Genomic DNA, 17,461 nt, shown 5'->3' on the forward strand with positions numbered 1-17,461 from the left:
CACCCGGTCGAGAGATTTGGTAGCCAGGTGGCTTCTGGGTATCCTTACAAATATTTGGTTTAGGAGAACAGGTCATGTGACACAGTTTAGTGTCGGGAACCTGACAGGGCTGCTGCCTTTGTCTCCCACTTGTGCTGCAGCTGCCAGTAGGAGCCCATAAAGTCGCGGGCTCCTGTTCACACAGAGGGCTGTTGTTTTTATGGGCTGGGGTACAGGAGTGAAAGATGGTCATGAGGAAGCTGCTGGAGAGTCGATTAAAAGGATCTCAGCTGAAATGCAAATCAAAACGGCAATGAGATACCACCTCACACCTGTTCGATTAGCTGTTATTAGCAAGTCAGGTAATAGCAAATGTTGGAGAGGCTGTGGAGAAAAAGGAACCCTCATACACTGTTGGTGGGAATGTAAAGTAGTACAACCATTATGGAAGAAAGTATGGTGGTTCCTCAAAAAACTGCAAATAGAACTACCTTATGACCCAGCAATCCCTCTACTGGGTATATATCTCCAAAACTCAGAAACATTGATACGTAAAGACACATGCAGCCCCATGTTTATTGCAGCATTGTTCACAGTGGCCAGGACATGGAAACAACCAAAAAGGCCATCAATAGATGACTGGATAAAGAAGATGTGGCACATATACACTATGGAATACTACTCAGCCATAAGAAATGATGACATCAGAACATTTACAGCAAAATGGTGGGATCTTGATAACATGATACGAAGCGAAATAAGTAAATCAGAAAAAACCAGGAACTGTATTATTCCATACGTAGGTGGGACATAATACTGAAACTAAGAGACATTGACAAGAGTGTGGTGGTTACGGGGGGGAGGGGGGAATGGGAGAGGGATAGGGGGTGGGGAGGGGCACAAAGACAACAAGATAGAAGGTGACAGAGGACAATCTGACTTTGGGTGGTGGGTATGCAACATAATTGAACGACAAGATAACCTGGACTTGTTATCTTTGAATATATGTATCCTGATTTATTGATGTCACCCCATTAAAAAAATAAAATTATAAAAAAAAAAAAAAAAAAAAAAAGGATCTCAGCTGCCAGAAACACTTGGGTCCTGGGGGTCCCATAGGGACTTTATATTCTTTGAAGGCTCCCTGATCACCTCTGAAATGAGCACAGGACTGCCCTGCCGTGCCTCCCAGAGCTACCACCTCACCACTGCGTAGTCCCAGCACAGGGATGGCCCCTACCGCACCTGGACCTCAGGGTGGGCCCTGCCTCTGTCCCTCTCTAGGAGCCCACATAACCCTGGGGAAAAGGTATGTGGCTCACCTTAAAACAGGTGCCTAAATTCTATCTCTTAAAGGACATTTTCCATTTAATTGAGGCTTAGCCTTAAGTAATAAATAAATAAATAAATAAATAATTTTAAAAATTGGTCTGTTATTGTGGAATTGTAGATGACAGGTGTTGGTCAAATGAGTTTTTAAATATGATATATGTTTCCTTGCTTACACATTGCATTGAGTGTGGGGACAGGCTGTAAGCAGGCAGGGTGGTTATACCCTAAGGCTTAGTTTTAAGACTAAGCCTTTCCCACCCTTTTAATACTAAGATCTTCTCAAAACTAAGCTTTTCCCCATACCCTTGACTGATTGCATGATGTGGGGTGGTACACTCTCATGAGGAATTCCATTATGCCTCAGATAAATGACTTTGTATCAGAGACTTTCTTGGTTGTATATTGGATTAAAGGTTTTGATTTCTACACTATAAAGTGGGGCAGATCGGGAGCTTACTCTCTCTCGGGTCCTGAGATTAGCATTAGAGAGGAGAGCAGAGAAAGGCCACCTGGAAGAGGCCAGAAGAAGCAGCCAAGATGGTGAAGTGCTAAAGGAGAAGCCAGTTTGTGCAGAGTTTGTGCAGAGAGAAGAAGATGGGGAACAGAGGTGAATAAGGCTGGTGAGCTAGAAACTTTGATTCTAGGAAACTCAGATAAGTCAGTGGCTTTGGAAGCCCTGAATGGAAAGGGAAGTGTTTTCTCACTGTGTGTATTTCTTGTCCGCTGGGTGCACGCTAGGATTAAAGCTAATGGCCCACCAGTTCTTGGCTCCGACTGTTCAAATCAAATGAGAACCTGCATGGTCCAGGCGGCTGTGATGGTGTCCGTGGCTACTGGTTTTACAACAGGAAAGAAGAGCCTCTAGTCCTCTGTGCTTTCAGCTCATTCCAGTACAAGAAGCAAGAAGGGGGGGGGTGCATTTCCACCCTCGCTGGGGGCATCTCTGCAGCCCTGAGTTAATTCTGAACACCCTGACCCTTAAAGGCAGTCTCCATGGGACTTCTGGGGCTGCTCAGGCTCCTGGAAAAGGGAGATGAAGAAATGTTTGGAGAGGGATGCTGACCACGAGGTGGCGCTATTGCCCAGTGTGGTCAGTTGCCCTAAGAATGCGGGTGGAGGGTGGGAAGTTGTTAGAACCACATTGGGGAAGGACAGAGGTAAGGTAACTAGAGTGCCCTCTTCATGGGTGCTTCTAGTCGGGAGTTCTTAACTCAGGGGTGGCTAGAGGGTGCGGCTTAAAGAACAAATCGTAAATTCTTCCACCTTCTCCATCTCTGTCAAAAAGCCTTGAGATTCTCTCGCTTGGTGATGGGCTGGGGGGTGGGTACTGTGGTTCGTGGGTGGCAGGAAGGAGGACACTGCTCTGTGCAGGTTTAAGCAGAGTGTGCCTAGAAAGTTATGGGAGGGTACGACCAGAACTCCGCAGGGGCCGTGGCCGCACTGGGTCCGGGCTGGACTCCGGCCCCTTCACGCTCACACCTTAGCTCCGAGAAAAGCGAAAGCATCTTTTCAGGCTAAACTTTCTTCATATAAAGTGATCGCCTCATGTCAGAAATAAACTGCTGCTTTCTGTCTGTAATCACAGACCACTTTAGATCAAACCACAGTGACTTTGGATCAAAAAAGAAAACTATTTCAAAACAAAATGCTGCAATCTCTCTCTCTCTCTCTCTCTCTCTCTCTCTCTCTGTGGCTAAAAAACAAACATGAAAAGCCAGTGGGTATCTCCTCACCACTGCAGCTGACTTCCTATGTAAACGAAAACCATGTGATATTCCATAAATGCTTCCAGCTCTAAAAGACAGGAAATGAAAACCATCTCGGAAAAGGAAAGCTGCAGAATCCATTCCCCGTTCAGAGAGCCTTGCAGCTGGGGCTGGGCCGCCTGCACCAACATGCAGGTATTTAGCGCGGCTACTAAGAAGCTGGGCTGCTCCTCCCGAAGCGTCCTGCGGCGGCGGCCAACGAACGCACAGCGCCCGGCGACTCAGCTTTCAATAAGGGCCCGAGTGAGAAAGGGGTCTTTTCTTCCCGCATGCCTCCCGAGGTCAGGTTACGACCTCTCAACTATTCAGTCGCGGTGATATCCATATGCATGAGGGCTAATTAACTCTGAAAGGCCTGACTGGGCGGGGAGGGGCGCCGAGCCCCAGCCGGGCGTCCGCAGCTGCTCCGTTGCCCGGTCGGAGATGTGCGCTCAGAGAGCAGGGCACCTCCCTGGCGGGGACCCGCGGGGCGACGCGAATCAGCTGCGTCATTTGTGGCCAGCTGAGCAATACGTGCGTGCTTATCCTTTCAGCTCTTACCTGGCCAGAGCGCGCCGGGGACGCTCCTTCCAAAGGTGGACTTAAGGTTTGGAGTTGTACTTGGCCTTGCAGCCGGGAGCTTGAGACCAGGGTACTAGTCCCAACCCAGGATGCCCTCGGAGGCTGGGTAAGTCAGCCCACCGGAGGGGACAGGAGGCTGTTGAACTGGAGAAAAAAAGGTCTTGTCCTTTCCCCTTACTTACAAATAAGTCCTAAGAGGTCATCCAACCACCATAGGTTTGCTACTTCTCAGTACTATACAGTTTCTCAGTTTATAACAAGTCCAGAGGTGCTTAGTTTTCCTAAGGGGGCAATCTGTGGGGTGACATATTCTACTTCTTCCTGTATAGGTTAAGACCCTCATATTTTAGATTTTAGAAAGTGACTTGAACCAGCTTCAGCAAACTAGAGAACAGTGTGCTGCACCCACAGCCAGGGATGCAGCTGGGCTGAGAGTTCCTCTCTGCATAGCTCACCTTTTCTTCTCTCTTTCTGCTACTTTACTTTTGTTACCCAGCTGGCTTCTTCTAGGCCCGTTTCTTAGCCTATGTGGCATAGAACAGTCTGCCAGAAATTTCCCGCGGGTCTGTAAAAGAGTTAACTGCCCTGAAGTTACATGAAGATTACAGACCCAATGATCTTAGTTCACTTATGCTGAGGGCAAGTGCCACTTATCTGTCTGTATCATCAGTAAAAATACCATTGGGGTTGTTTTAGATATCTTTGGAACTTGTAGGCTCACTGGAATAACTTTTTTTGCACTGCGCAGAGCATCTACAAATCATGGGCAATAGACAAAAAGCATGTGGACATACTTATGTAGTGTTCAATGCATTGTACATTTGGGGTTTGGAAATCAAGCAACAGCTTGTACCATGTTACTCTGTTATACACAGTAAGATGAAACTTTACTCATTGTGTTTCTGTTTCTGGCTGGCTAGGTCACTGGTCCCCAAGTGTAAAATGGTTGAAAACCACTGACAAAGAAGATGGCCCCACCCACCGTTAATCAATTTATAGCAGCTCTTGTTATAAAGAACTGCACCCCAGATTCTGAAAGGCACTGTACCTCACTTCATCGAGTTCATGTAGAGACACCCAGTCTAGATGAATTTTGAAGAGTTTTATTAGAGGAGATTTATTAATATGCCGGCCGCATATGGCTGACATGAGGTATCTGCAAGCCTAAATCGTGCAGTCCTAAAAGTAGTTCAGGGACTGTTTATATACCCTTGCTCACGGGGTGGGGGTGCGGTGGGGTGGGGGGGAAGCATGACATCATGGCTCAGACTGACAGCATTTGTTTAGGGGATACACAGAAACATTAAGACTTTCAAGGTAACACAATCAAAGATGTGTACAAATCTTTCAGGGTTCATCTTCCCTCACTAGCCTAGAGGTATTTTACCCTCAAGATTCCAGGAAGGGGGAGGAACTACAGTCAATGCAAGGTGGTATGTAAATTATGCCTCCTATTGAAAGAGAAGAAGTTTCTAGGTTAACCTTTATTTTAGATTTAAAAATAAATGACCCATTGTTCTTGCAAGCCAGAAACTTCTACATTCTTCTCCCTTCCCTCCCTAAAGGAGGGACTGGACAGGAAAGCCTGACCTTTCCTCTCAGAATATTAGTATCAATTTTCAGCTTTTTAGTACCTTACAACACTCTATTCAATAGATGGATTCAAAGCAGCCCAGCCAAAATTTCAGGCACAAAATTTTGGTTTGGCCCAGCTTGGATCACGTGCCCTGGTTCAGTCAACTGTGAGAAGAGTCAGTCATATGATACAAACATGGCTGCCACAGGCCAACCCCTGTGGCCTTAGGAGATGTAAAGCCAGTAGCCACGGCCACCATCACAGCCACCTGGCCCATGCAGGTTTGCATCTGATTCTGACAGACGGTAATGAAACAATGGAGCCAAAAACTGATGGGCCATTAGCTGTAATCCTAGCTTACACCCGGCAGGCAAGAAATACACACAAGTGGGAAAACACTTCCCTTTCCATTCAGGGCTCCCAAAGCCACTGACTTATCGAAGTTTCCTAGAATCAAAGGTTTCTAGCTCACCAGCCTTATTCAACCTCTGTTTCCCATCTTCCTCTCTCTACACAAACTCTGCACAAACTGGCTTCTACCTCAGCACTCCACATCTTGACTGCTTCTCCTGGCCTCCTCCACATGGCCTTTCTCTGCTCTCTCCTCTAATGCTAATCTCAGGAACCCAGAGAACAAGCTCCCAGTCTGCTCCACTTTATAGTGCAGAAATCAAAACATTTAATCCAATATAGAAAATAGGAAGTCTCTGATACAAAGTCACTTATCTGGGGCATGATGGGATTGCACCACCCCACATCAAAAAGGGTGGGAAAGGCTCAGTCCTAAAACCAAGCCCCAGGCTACAAGGATCCTGCCTGCCCACAGCCTACCCCCAACACACATTAATATAATCACGCCCATCCCAAGCAAGAAGGGCAACTAATATCATCACCTGGGCGACAAGCTTCCACGTGGGCAGCGCCATCTTTAACAAAGTGAGCATAATATATTTTATCTGCCCAATGAGTGATGAGCAGGCCAGAGATGTCAAAGAGTATCTACTACTTGACCAAGCAGTGGCGCAGAGGTTAGAGCATTGGACTGGGACACAGAGGGCCCAGGTTCGAAACCTCGAGGTCTCTAGCTTGAGCACAGGTTCATCTGATTTGAGTATAGCTCACCAGCTTGAACCCAAGGTCTCTGGCTTGAGCAAGAGGTCACTCTATCTGCTGTATCCCCCACCCCGTCAAGGTATATATAAGAAAGCAATCAAATAGCTGCAACAAAGAATTGATGCTTCTCATCTCTCTCCCTTCCTGCCTGTCTGTCCCTATCTGTCCCTCTCTCTGTCTCCCTGTCTCTCTGTCTCTCTCTCTCACACACACACACACACACACACACTCACACACACACACTGTCTACTACATGAACCCAGAGCCTGATTTCAAATAGATGCAAGAATCAGGGAATGCTCTCTCAGCTCCCGACTCAGAGCTGGTCTCCCCTTACAATAAATGGGAGGGGCAGGACTTAGAGTTTGGGAGCACCAGGAAAAGCAGACCTGGAATCAGCTTCTAGTAGAGAGTCCAGTGTGAAGCCACAGGCCAGAGCAGGGGAGAAGCTGACTCACCCTTAGAGAGACTTCTGTGGCCTGGTCCTGAGGAAGGCTGGGAATTGCTGGGATGGGCGCTGGCTGGATCCCTTCCATCCTGCGTTAGAGGAGAGGTCCAAGTTATTGCAGTAGGAAAGGAGGAAGACCAAATATGAGATGGATTGACTGCATGAAAAAAGCCACAGGCATGAGTCTACAAGAGGACATTATGGACCTCACTTGTTCATACGGTCGCTAGGAATTGAAGCCCACTTAACAGGAAAGGTCAAGCCCAATGCCTCCTATTCTGAGGGAACCAGAGCCTACTTGCAGATGTGACTACCTAAGTGAAAAATCAGACCCCTTGAGGGTAGATCAAATAGGGAAGTAAAGCACTCAGAGAGCTCTTACTCATACAAAATAAAATCCACTGTGGCTAGTTCAGTGGAAAATGGATTTCAGTTTATATTAGCATAGGCTAACCTTACAACAACCCAACCCCCAGATCAAAGAGGCTTAGCCCCCACTCACAGTATAGTCCAGTCAGGGATTCAAGGATCCAAACTCCTTTCTATTAAATATTAGTGGCTCCACCATCTTCTGGGGTTCTTGTTGTCTTCTACTGGATCCTGCTGGGAGATTTTAGGGACCAGGACCGGAGGTCTGTCACCATCAACTCACACACCATTAAACAGACTCAGTCAGGTGGCCACACCCAGATGAAAAGAAAGCTGGGAAAGGCAGTCTAGCTCTGTGTTCCCAAGGACAAAGAGAAAGTGGGTTGAGTGAGCATGGAGCCATTCTCTTAGGTGGTATGGCTGATGTTAAAGCACTGAGTCACAGGCGGTGGGCAGGGAGGAGAGTTAGGCTGAGCTTCCAGGAGCGCTCCCAAGCCCAGCCACAGACTCCACGAGGAGCTGCGCTGGCCTCTCTACTCAGAAGCACTAAAGGCTAGAAACCTGCTTGACTGCTGTTGGTCAAATAAGTTTGTAAATACGATATATATGTTTGCTGGCTTATACTTTGCATTGGGTGTGAGGGACAGGCTGTAAGCAGGCAGGATCATTATAGCCTAAGGCTTAGTTTTAAGACTAAGGCCTTTCCCACCCTAAGTGACTTTGTATCAGACACTTCCTTGTTTGCATATTGGATTAAAGGTTTTGATTTCTACACTATAAAGTGGGGCAGACTGGCAACTTCTGTCTCGGTTCCTGAGATTAGCATTAGAGAGGAGAGCAGAGAAAGACCACGTGGAGGAGAGGAGAAGCAGCCAAGATGGTGGAGTGCTGAAGGAGAAGCCAGTTTGTGCAGAGAGAAGGAGATGGGGAACAGAGGTGAATAAGGCTGGTGAGGTAGAAAACTTTGATTCTAGGAAACTCAGATAAGTCAGTGGCTTTGGGAGCCCTGAATGGAAAGGGAAATGTTTTCCCACTGTGTGTATTTCTTGCCCGCCGGTTGCAAGCTAGGATTAAAGCTAATGGCCCACCAGTTCTTGGCTCTGTTGTTTCATTACCGTCTGTCCGAATCTAATGCGAACCTGCATGCGCCAGGCGGCTGTGATGGTGGCCGTGGCTACTGGCTTTACAACTGCACACAGCACTTCTGGTAGAACTAATGAAACTTCCAATCCTGGGACTTGACTTTGCAATGTCTGGTAAGCAGCTGCCACCACTGAAGGCAGGATGTCCCTGCCATCCCCGAAAACACTTTTAAGAAAGTCTGGAGGCACCATGAAGAACCCCCTTCTTCTCTTCCCCTTTCCCCCTTCAGCTTACACTTCCAAATTCAAGGCTTGAACAAGAGCCTTCAGAGGGTCAATATTTCATCCTTTCTGCAATGGAAGCTGGGAATTTGAGTTCTGATTTTCCTTCTGGGAAGGCAGAACAAATATTGTGAGTTTTTCCTGTAATGAGGAGATAGACAGTCATAAGTGAGAAAAACTACCACCACGGGGGGAGGTGGGACTGAGGCCTGCTGGCCAGGACAGCTCTGGCTGGGCCTGGTAAAACAGTGTTGAGCAGGAGTTATAACTTATTTTCAAGCAGTTCCAAAAGCAAACAGGCCAGGTGGCAGAAGCACAGGTTGTTGGAATTGGGAGGACTGTTAGAGGCTATCTGTCAAGGTTCAACTCAACATAGGAATCCCCCTCTACCAAAACTACCCTGTGGTCAGTCCGCGCCCTGAAAACATCAAGTGGCGGTGACTCAGCGCTGCCTACAGGCAGACTTTCGGGTCACTATTTGTTCTGAGACAGTTCTTCTTTCAGTGAAGCAGAAGTCTGACTTTTTAGAACATCCACCACTGGCTCCAGTTCTGTGCTGGTAAGCCACATGGGACATGTCTGTCCCTCGTGCGGGTGGCAGTTTTCACGTCCCACCATGCAGCCCTTTTCCTCCCCCTGGGTGGAATAGCCCCACTCCCTCCACTGTACCTCATGTGACCTGCTTAAGGGAGACCTGTGGGCCAGGGGTCAAAATGCCAGCTGCCCAGGGGGCACGCTGTGGATTTCACTACTCCTTAAAAGTGTCTCAGAGAGGGGCATATACACTCCAGTTCATCTGCTGGGAAAACAGAGGTGCTGAGGAATTGGGCTCGAGGAGAACTCCGGAAATCCAGAGTTCAGATCAAGATTTGAAACCACTGTTCCAAGTTCTACCACTGGGTCCCATCATCCCTAGATCCATCTGAGGGACCCCATCTGTGTCCTGGTCCCTGGGCTTGTGCAGCTCCCAGGTCCTGGGAGGTCTGCTCTAGGGGCACTCCGATGGCCCCACTGTGGGGGCTGTCCCATTGACACCTTTCAACAGTGACTGCAGACAGTGGCAGGAGCTGTTATGGGACAGAGGGGTAAGTCCTCTGGTGATGGCCTCTACGTTACCCCAAAATATGTGCATATCGTAACATAAAAAATAAAAAAGACTAGTTTCCCCTGAATTTTTCTTTTAGGAAAAAGAAAAAGAAAGTATGTTGTCTTTCTGAAACCATGACCTGTCATCTTGGCTGCACTCAGCCTAGCGGGGGACCCGCAGCGGGTGTGCAGAGCCGTCCCGGGGACAACTGCTGCATGAACACACGTCTCAGCCAAGTTCAAGTGTGGGTATGCCACAAGATGCCTCAACATCCAGACTCTGGACTGAAATGGTGGTTTATTTCAAAAGTTCTAATTTTTTTGCTGTATCTATCCTTATCTTCTTCATGATTACAAAGGAAATAGGTGTTTATTTGTAAACTATTACAAAAATGTATATGCAAATATAAAGAAAAAATAAAAACTGACCAGGAATAACCACCACTAACAATGTAGTGCCCATTGTCTGGGTTGGTACCCATATATTTATGGATAATAATGTTAACATCATGTTATATAGACAGTGTGTGGACATAATACTATGTCCATGAGCACTTTGTTGTATGGATTTGCTGAGAATGTGGCTTTAAGGCTGAATCAGCCTCTCTCTCACTTGCTGTTCCTGGGTCAGGAAACATGGCATGCACCAGGCACTGTCGCAGGCTGTGGGCACACAGAAGGAAATAAGAGAGGCAGCATCTGGCTCTATGGGGCTCATCGCCTGATGGGAGAGGCACAAGTGGGAACCAGTCATTGCAAAGTGGCAAGTGCGCTGGAACAGGACAGGTGTCCTGCCAGCTGCTGCAGAGGGACCCGACAGGATCAGCTGGTGGGAGCAGGCTCTGAGGAGGCTTCCCCGAGGGAGTCCTGCTCCAGCAGAGTCCAAGGGGTGAATGCCACAGGAAGTTGTCAGATTCCTGAAGGGGGCAGGTGCAAAGAACAGGACTGGACTGCGATCTGGATGTGCTGATGTGTGGGAGGAACAGGGATGTCTTCAAGGTTTCTGGCTTGAGTGGCAGGCAGACAGCCCCATGACCAACCTCCTGGAAGCTTTAGGCTGTTTCCATCTTGTCTTTCTTTGGCTATTAATAATGCTGCAATGAACATGCCTTTAAACATAAATCCGTGACTGCCTCTGTATGTGTCCGCAGGATAAAGGGGTTACTGGGTGGTACGGGATGACAGTTTTTAAAGATTTGGATAGATCTCATCATCACCCTCCGAGTGGCCTCCCCACCACTGGTGGTGAGGGGACCGGTTCTGTAGTACCAGGAACAGTGGTAATGACAGTGGAACGTGTGAGTTCTCCCGAGTGCAGGCACTGTTCTAAGAACTGCACAGATTTTTACTTATTACATTCTCACAACCAGCACTCCATAGTAGGTGCTATTGTCCCCATATCACAGAGAAGCTGGAGGGGACATGGAAGTGAACTAACTTGCTCACTGTTTCCTTGAAAGTCCGCAGTAGCGTTGACACTTCACCCCGCTGGTCTGACTCTAGAAGCTAGACTTTGAACACAAAGAGTGGTATTTTGCTTAGTGTGGCCAATTTCATATTTTTTAAAAATCTCTTTTTTTGGACATGAGTCAATCTGAACGTTTTAATTTTTTTCTTTTCTATCACATTTGTGGATGTTTATTTTTGTGTGTATGTGGTGTAGTATGCAGAGGGCTTGGTGTGTTGGGTCGTGTGGGGCATGTGTTTAGGTATGTAGTAGGTATGTGTGGTTGTGTGTGTGTGCCTGTGTGGAGTGGAATATGTGTAGAATGTGGGTATGGAGTGTTTGGATACCTGTGTGCGTTATCTATACCCACAATGTCACATGGGTCTGGAGTCGGGTAGATCGTAGAAACTCGAGTGAAGCTTTCTGAGACACTAGCTCCTTCCACTGTAAAGCAGGCGTGTTAGGATGGACTTTGCCATTTGGAACAGTCGGGGGCCAATAAGAGAGAATGTGCCGGGAGCCCTGCCCACAGTGAGGCTGGCTGTGGTCAAGGTCGCCTCTGGCCATGGCGCTGTGCTCCATGGTCGCATATCCCAGAGTCTGCTTGGGTCACGTCTTGGTGTCTGTCTGACTGTGAGGTTTCCTGCCGCACAACGAGACTCGAAGGGCAGCCTGGGTGGGTGAGGGGGGTCTCCATGGGGTCAAGAAGAAAAAATGTGCTCCCTCACAGGCCAAGGGCCTGAGTGAAGCCCTCGTTGGGGGCAAGAGCCTGTGTCCCACTTCTCTTTCCCTTCCTTGGCCCCCTGAGTGGCTCTCATTGTAGGCCTTGACAGGGCCCCTCACGCTTCTGGCATCTTCCTTCCTCTTTTTTCACACATGGATGTTGGGGGCACTTGCCTGTGACAGGCTTGCTACATATCAAAGACTTGCACCCTGTTTGAACAGCAGCAAGCACAGAGGACAGAAACAGCGAGTGAAGCCCACACAAGACAAGAACCCACGTCTCAGGAAGCATAGTTGTCGCTGGAATCCCCCTAAGCACCCAGTCCTACCAGTGACCTTCTGCCCGCAGCCTGGCTGGAGCCCGGGAGGCCGTAGACCCAGTGGGCGCCGTCCCACCTAGAGCAGGAGAACCGGCACTGCTACCTCAGCTGGAGGGCTCGGAAGGGGAGCCCCGGTCTGAGCAGGAAGTACAGTTGTAAACGGAGTGAATCTTTTTATTTTACCAGAACCAGATGTATAAATAAGGAAGTCAAAGGTTAAGAAAACAGACTACTGCCACCAGGAACAATGAAGTTTTATTACCATGCTTGTTGATGGCTGGTTTATGAGTGAAAACCCAGGGCCAGACCCACTGCAGGACCGGGGAGAGCAGAGCATGTCCTGCCTGGGGCTGGGCCTCAGAGGCCAGCAGCCGTGCGCGGCCTCCTGAACGGAGCCAGGCCGCCCCTGGGTGTGCCGCTGGGCACCTGGGTCCCTCGGGTGGACCAGCCGCACAGTTTGGACGTTTATATCTGTGCCTTCAATTCTCCCATCTCAGCCCTGTCACATCTGTGACCAATATTCCCACCATTGTGTAAGTGCTCAGAGAGTAGCTTTGATATTACATTCCCTGGCAGCTGTTCTCAGCTGCCACATCTGCCCATGACAATCCTATAAATGGCAGATGGAACCATGCTGATACCTGGGTTCACGTCGCATGTGAATATGCACACATTCAGATATAATCAGGGCATCACCTTCTCCTCTGCTTAAAACCCCCCAGAGTTCCCCCTACATCCCTCTCTCCATGTAAAGCAGGAGGCCCCGGCCCCCACACTCCACGGTGGGAACGCCACCCCCCGCTGCTTCCCCCACCCATCCCGGCCATCCTGCCCCTTCACTAGGCAGGCCCACTCCCACAGGGAGCCTTCCCTCCTGTCCAAGAACTGACTTCCGTGTCCTTTGTCTCCAAGTCTGCTCAGGCGTCACCTGTCAGGAGGCCCGCCCACAGCATCCTGTTCCAGCCCCTCCCACCTGCACTCCTACCCTCTTCCTGCCTTAATTTTTCTCCGGGGCATTGCTCACCTCCTAGTGTCCTGTTTAATTTACTTATGTTGTCCATGGTTCCCTCTTCCTCATCTTGTAAGCTCTCTGAGAGGCGGGTTTTGTTTGGTTTCTATTTTGTTCACTGCTGTTACCCCAGTGCCCGGAGCCGTGCTTGTTGCTGAATGCATGGACTGTGAAGTGCGGGGCATTTTTCACATAGCAGGTCAGTCCCCCTTTCCGCCCATCCCTGGCTGTATAGGTGTGCTTGGGAGTGCAGTTTCAGTGTCAACTGAGCTGCACCGAATTAAAAAGGCAGAGGGTGAGAGAGACAGGAAGGGAAAGAGATGAGAAGCATCAACTCATCATTGCGGAACTTTAGTTGTTCATGGATTGCTTCTCATATGCGCCTTGATTGGGGGGCTCCAACAAAGCCAATTACACCTTGCTCAAGCCAGTGACTTGGAATTCAAGTCAGCAGCCTTGGGACCTGGCTTTATGATGATGATCTCACACTCAAGCAAGTGACTCCGTGCTCAAGCCGCTGACCTCATGGTTTTGAACCTGGGTCCTCAGTGTCCCAGGTCAACACTCTATTCACTGCATCACCAGCAGTCAGGCAAAAAAAAAAAAAAAAAAAAAAAAAAGAAAGAAAAAGAAAAGAAAAAGAAAAAAAAGGCAGATGTTGTGGAAAAGAAATGCTAAAGAATTTCTCAGTTAGTCACATCACATTGTCTGAAGTTGTCTATTCCTCCACCTGCACAGGCAGCTGTAGGGACATCTGTCATGTGTCACTTCACAGGCTCCGCCATCTGTGCTTCAGTGCTCATTGCCCTGAGCAGCCTTGATGGGTGCAGCCAGACAGTGCCTTGCCCCAGGCTCCTGCTATGACCTACCTCTTGACTCCTGGTCCTGGGCATCTCCGAGGCCAGCGGTTCTCAACCTGTGGGTCGCGACCCCGGTGGGGGTCGCAACCCACAGGTTGAGAACCATTGTCCTAGGCCTACAGAAAATTGCTTGGCACTCACGTGTGACACGGAAATGTGGGAGACATAATGCCCATGGGTTTATCCTTAACCAGCAGGGGCAGGAACTGACAGGGAAAGCCTTCTACCTCTGTCTCCCCAGAAGAAAGCTCTGAGACACCACTCAGAAATTCCTCAGAGGGTCTCTCAGGAAAGAGGGCCGGTTGCCTATGGTGGTAGCCATGTGGTAAATGGCCGGTGATAACATCTGCTATGCAATAGTAGCATAATTACTCAGATGACTACCTGTGCTGCCTTGGAGGGGGTGCAGGTAGAGCTAAAGTCCTGGGGTGTGTGGCCAATGTGGTATCTGATCAGTGTGGAGACAATGGGGATTGTGAGGACTGCGCTTGGCCAGGGTTGTCACCTGATAGGCTCGGGAGTGCCAGTTATCAACTCATGGCACACTGTGAAAGCCAAAGGGCCTCTAGGGCAGCATTTAAGGAAATAATTTCTCACCTGCAGTCCACGGCCCAGACTGTGCTGATAGTTAGACCTACGATCTAATAATAAGGTTTTCAGAACCACAAATCACAGTGAATGCACCACCTTGACAGGTCTCCTAGGTCAAATCCAGAGCACTGATAGGAAAAAGTAGGTCCCTGAGGTCTGAAATGGGAATGTGGGGGTCAAGAAATCCAAAAGGCTTGAGCCCTGATTTGACTGTATGTTCTGTGCTCCTGTGACTAGAAGAGGGCAGCGTCTCCTTGCCCGGGTGTGGGTGGAGCACAGAGCGCATTCCTAGCAGCTGTGGCTGATGCAATGCTGTGAGAACACTCCAGCTCCCAGAACCCTCCTGGGCTCACCCAGGGAGGACGCTCGCCTGCTATAAGGAAGTGACTCAGCACCAACCAGGCAGCTCCCTGATTTTGAAGGACACGCTGTAACATCCTATAGGCTGAACCTGTGTATATAAGCTAGTTTACTTGCTGAATAAAGTGGATCTGCATCACCGAACCTGGTCCCTGGATTCGGGTCTTTGTGTCTCCTTCATCCTCATCTCCGGCAGGACTTGTCTACTACTGGTGCCCAACGTGGGGCAGGGACCTAACCGGCATCCAAGGGACGGGTGAGTAACCCTCTGCAATGGGAAACCTTCTCCCCCACTCTCGAGCCCCGCAGGCTTGAGCCCTGCACGCCCTATTGCAGAGTAGGAGAGTTGAAGTTTGTGAAAAGGATCTCTGTACTTACTGGGAGATCCTGTCTGGTCCCAATCCCTGGATTGAGGACATGCCACTCTGGGACCTAGATATTTGGGCCTGAGCTCTTCGATGTGTTTGTTAAGCCGAGGTGCATGAGGGACAGGCCTGCCCTCTCGGCCTCACTCCTGCCTTATTGGCAATACACGCCTGCTTGACTGGTGCTCCTGCTGGGGACCCACTGCCAGTCCCTAAGGTCATGCAGGCTACTTCTCTTTCAGAGAAACCCCTACCTCCCTATTCGCCCCCCTCCACTGAGGAGGAAAGTAGTTTAGCCTCTGAGTTTGACAAAATCGCGGCTGAGCACACAGAAACAAAACCGAATTGCTAACTATACCATCAGCTCTGCTGCCAGAAAAAACAGAAGTCGCTACTCCCACATTCCCTGCCGGGGCTCAGTGCCTCACCACAGTCTCTCAGACGCCATTTTCTCCAACACGTGTTCCTGCTGCAGACCCATGGGCCAGCCTATACGCCCCCAGGTGTCTTTTTTCTTTCTGTCTGTCTTGTCTATTTTTTTTGTATCTCTTGCTCTCTCTCCCCCCCGCCCCTCTCTCTGAAATTATGCTGGAAGGACCCAGCCATGGCACAGTGGCAGGGACTGCACCCTCTACTAACACAAGGGAGAGGTTTTGCTTGTGTTTTTCAGTCAATTTGGATCCCAGAAACCCCCAACCTGCTTGACAGGGTTTCTTGGGCACCCACTAAGTGGTTCAGTCTTCACCCATCCAAAGCCACAGCCCTGGCCTCCTCCACACTGACTACGCCTGAGGGGAGGAGGTCCTCAGCGCTCCAGAAGAAGACCTTCCGGCCTGTGTGCGCCCCATCACCTGGAGGCTTTGGCAGGGTGGGCCCAGAGAATTGCCCCTGATTGGCCCCCAGGCCCTGGTGCTCTGTTCTTGCTTATGAGTGCTATAGTAACCGCTGACTCAGACGCAGGCAGCGGCAGCCCGGGGCTCGAGCCCGGCAGCATGAGCTGGTGTTTTCAGTTCATCTTTGGAGGATGAGGAGAATTGGGCCGGAGTTGCAATTCGCAGACTGCAGAAGATAAACGGTGGCAGCTGCGGCAGGAGGAAGAACAGACATCCCGGAAGCCAGGCTTGCATCGCCAAGTGGCTGCTGGAATGGCAGGGAGCGCCTGCTGAGCCGCTGGTGGGTTTGCTGACATTTTGGGACATAGGGGTGGCTGCCGTCATGCTCTCTGGAGCAGAGATGGAAATGCTGACTGCCATTGCCACGTGCTCCTCTTTAGGACAGTGTGAGACCTGCCAGGATGGTAGGAATGAGGGAGGAGGCTGAAGTTTCATGTGCTTGGACTGATTTCCTGGACTACGACCTATGTGAGCACTGGCTCCTTTGTTGGATGGACTTACGGATTTTGGACAATGTGAAATACCCTGATGGGGTTGGGGGAAGCTTTGTAGAGACCCTTCCCCAGTCCCAGGAAGCTTTTCCCATGGCTAGAAAGAAGGCTGAGGACATTTTGTGCTTTTGGCAAAGTGCTCAGAGACTGGTGAAATGTACCTTTTTAACTGTTGAAATTGTATGATTTGTCATGTTGTTGTAATTTGTGTAATGTGCCTTGCAACCATATGCAGTACGCAGCCCATGGCAAGCCATCCATTCTGTGTTTGGATGCTGGGACCTTTGTGGGAAGGGGGTGTGCATGGACCTACATCCATTTTTTACAATCAAAATGGAACTGTGTTTAATGACACCTAGAAGGTCTCTGTAACACAATGGGAAGGAAATGACATCCCAACCCCTAGAAGGAATCCCCTGGTTAAGACCCCCATTCTATTTCCTAACTAGTCAAATATTACATAAGCTTGCCTTATTGTTTAATCCAGCTAATCTATTAGCAAATAGTATAATAGGTATTACAGTTGTTTTAGTTCTACTAGGGTTCTGTTGCATAATGTGTAGCATTCAGAAACTACAGCAATAGCAAGCTGTCATTCATCAAGTCCAATTGGCCTTAATTAAAAGAGAAGGGGGAGCTGTGGGTGAAGCGCAGGGCGCATTCCTAGCAGCTGCAGCTGATGCAATGCTGTGAGAACACTCCAGCTCCCAGAAGCCTCCTGGGCACACCCAGGAAGGAAGCTCACCTGCTATAAGGAAGTGACTTAGTGCCAACCACGCAGCTCCCTGACCTTTTCAGCCATTGGCTA

General features: G+C 49.3%; 2 long non-coding RNA genes across 2 annotated transcripts; both read left to right on the plus strand.

Annotated features, from left to right (window-relative positions):
- The first annotated feature begins 3,101 nt into the window (after positions 1-3,101).
- LOC136338597 (uncharacterized) lies at positions 3,102-10,028 on the plus strand. The gene is made up of 3 exons (XR_010731982.1): positions 3,102-3,212; positions 3,611-3,744; positions 9,693-10,028. It is a non-coding gene; the product is annotated as an uncharacterized lncRNA (long non-coding RNA).
- Positions 10,029-14,964: 4,936 nt separating this feature from the next.
- LOC136338531 (uncharacterized) lies at positions 14,965-16,836 on the plus strand. The gene is made up of 2 exons (XR_010731970.1): positions 14,965-15,160; positions 15,940-16,836. It is a non-coding gene; the product is annotated as an uncharacterized lncRNA (long non-coding RNA).
- The last annotated feature ends 625 nt before the right edge of the window (positions 16,837-17,461 follow it).

This window comes from Saccopteryx bilineata, chromosome 5 (assembly GCF_036850765.1).
Source record: "Saccopteryx bilineata isolate mSacBil1 chromosome 5, mSacBil1_pri_phased_curated, whole genome shotgun sequence".
Classification (NCBI taxonomy): domain Eukaryota; kingdom Metazoa; phylum Chordata; class Mammalia; order Chiroptera; family Emballonuridae; genus Saccopteryx; species Saccopteryx bilineata.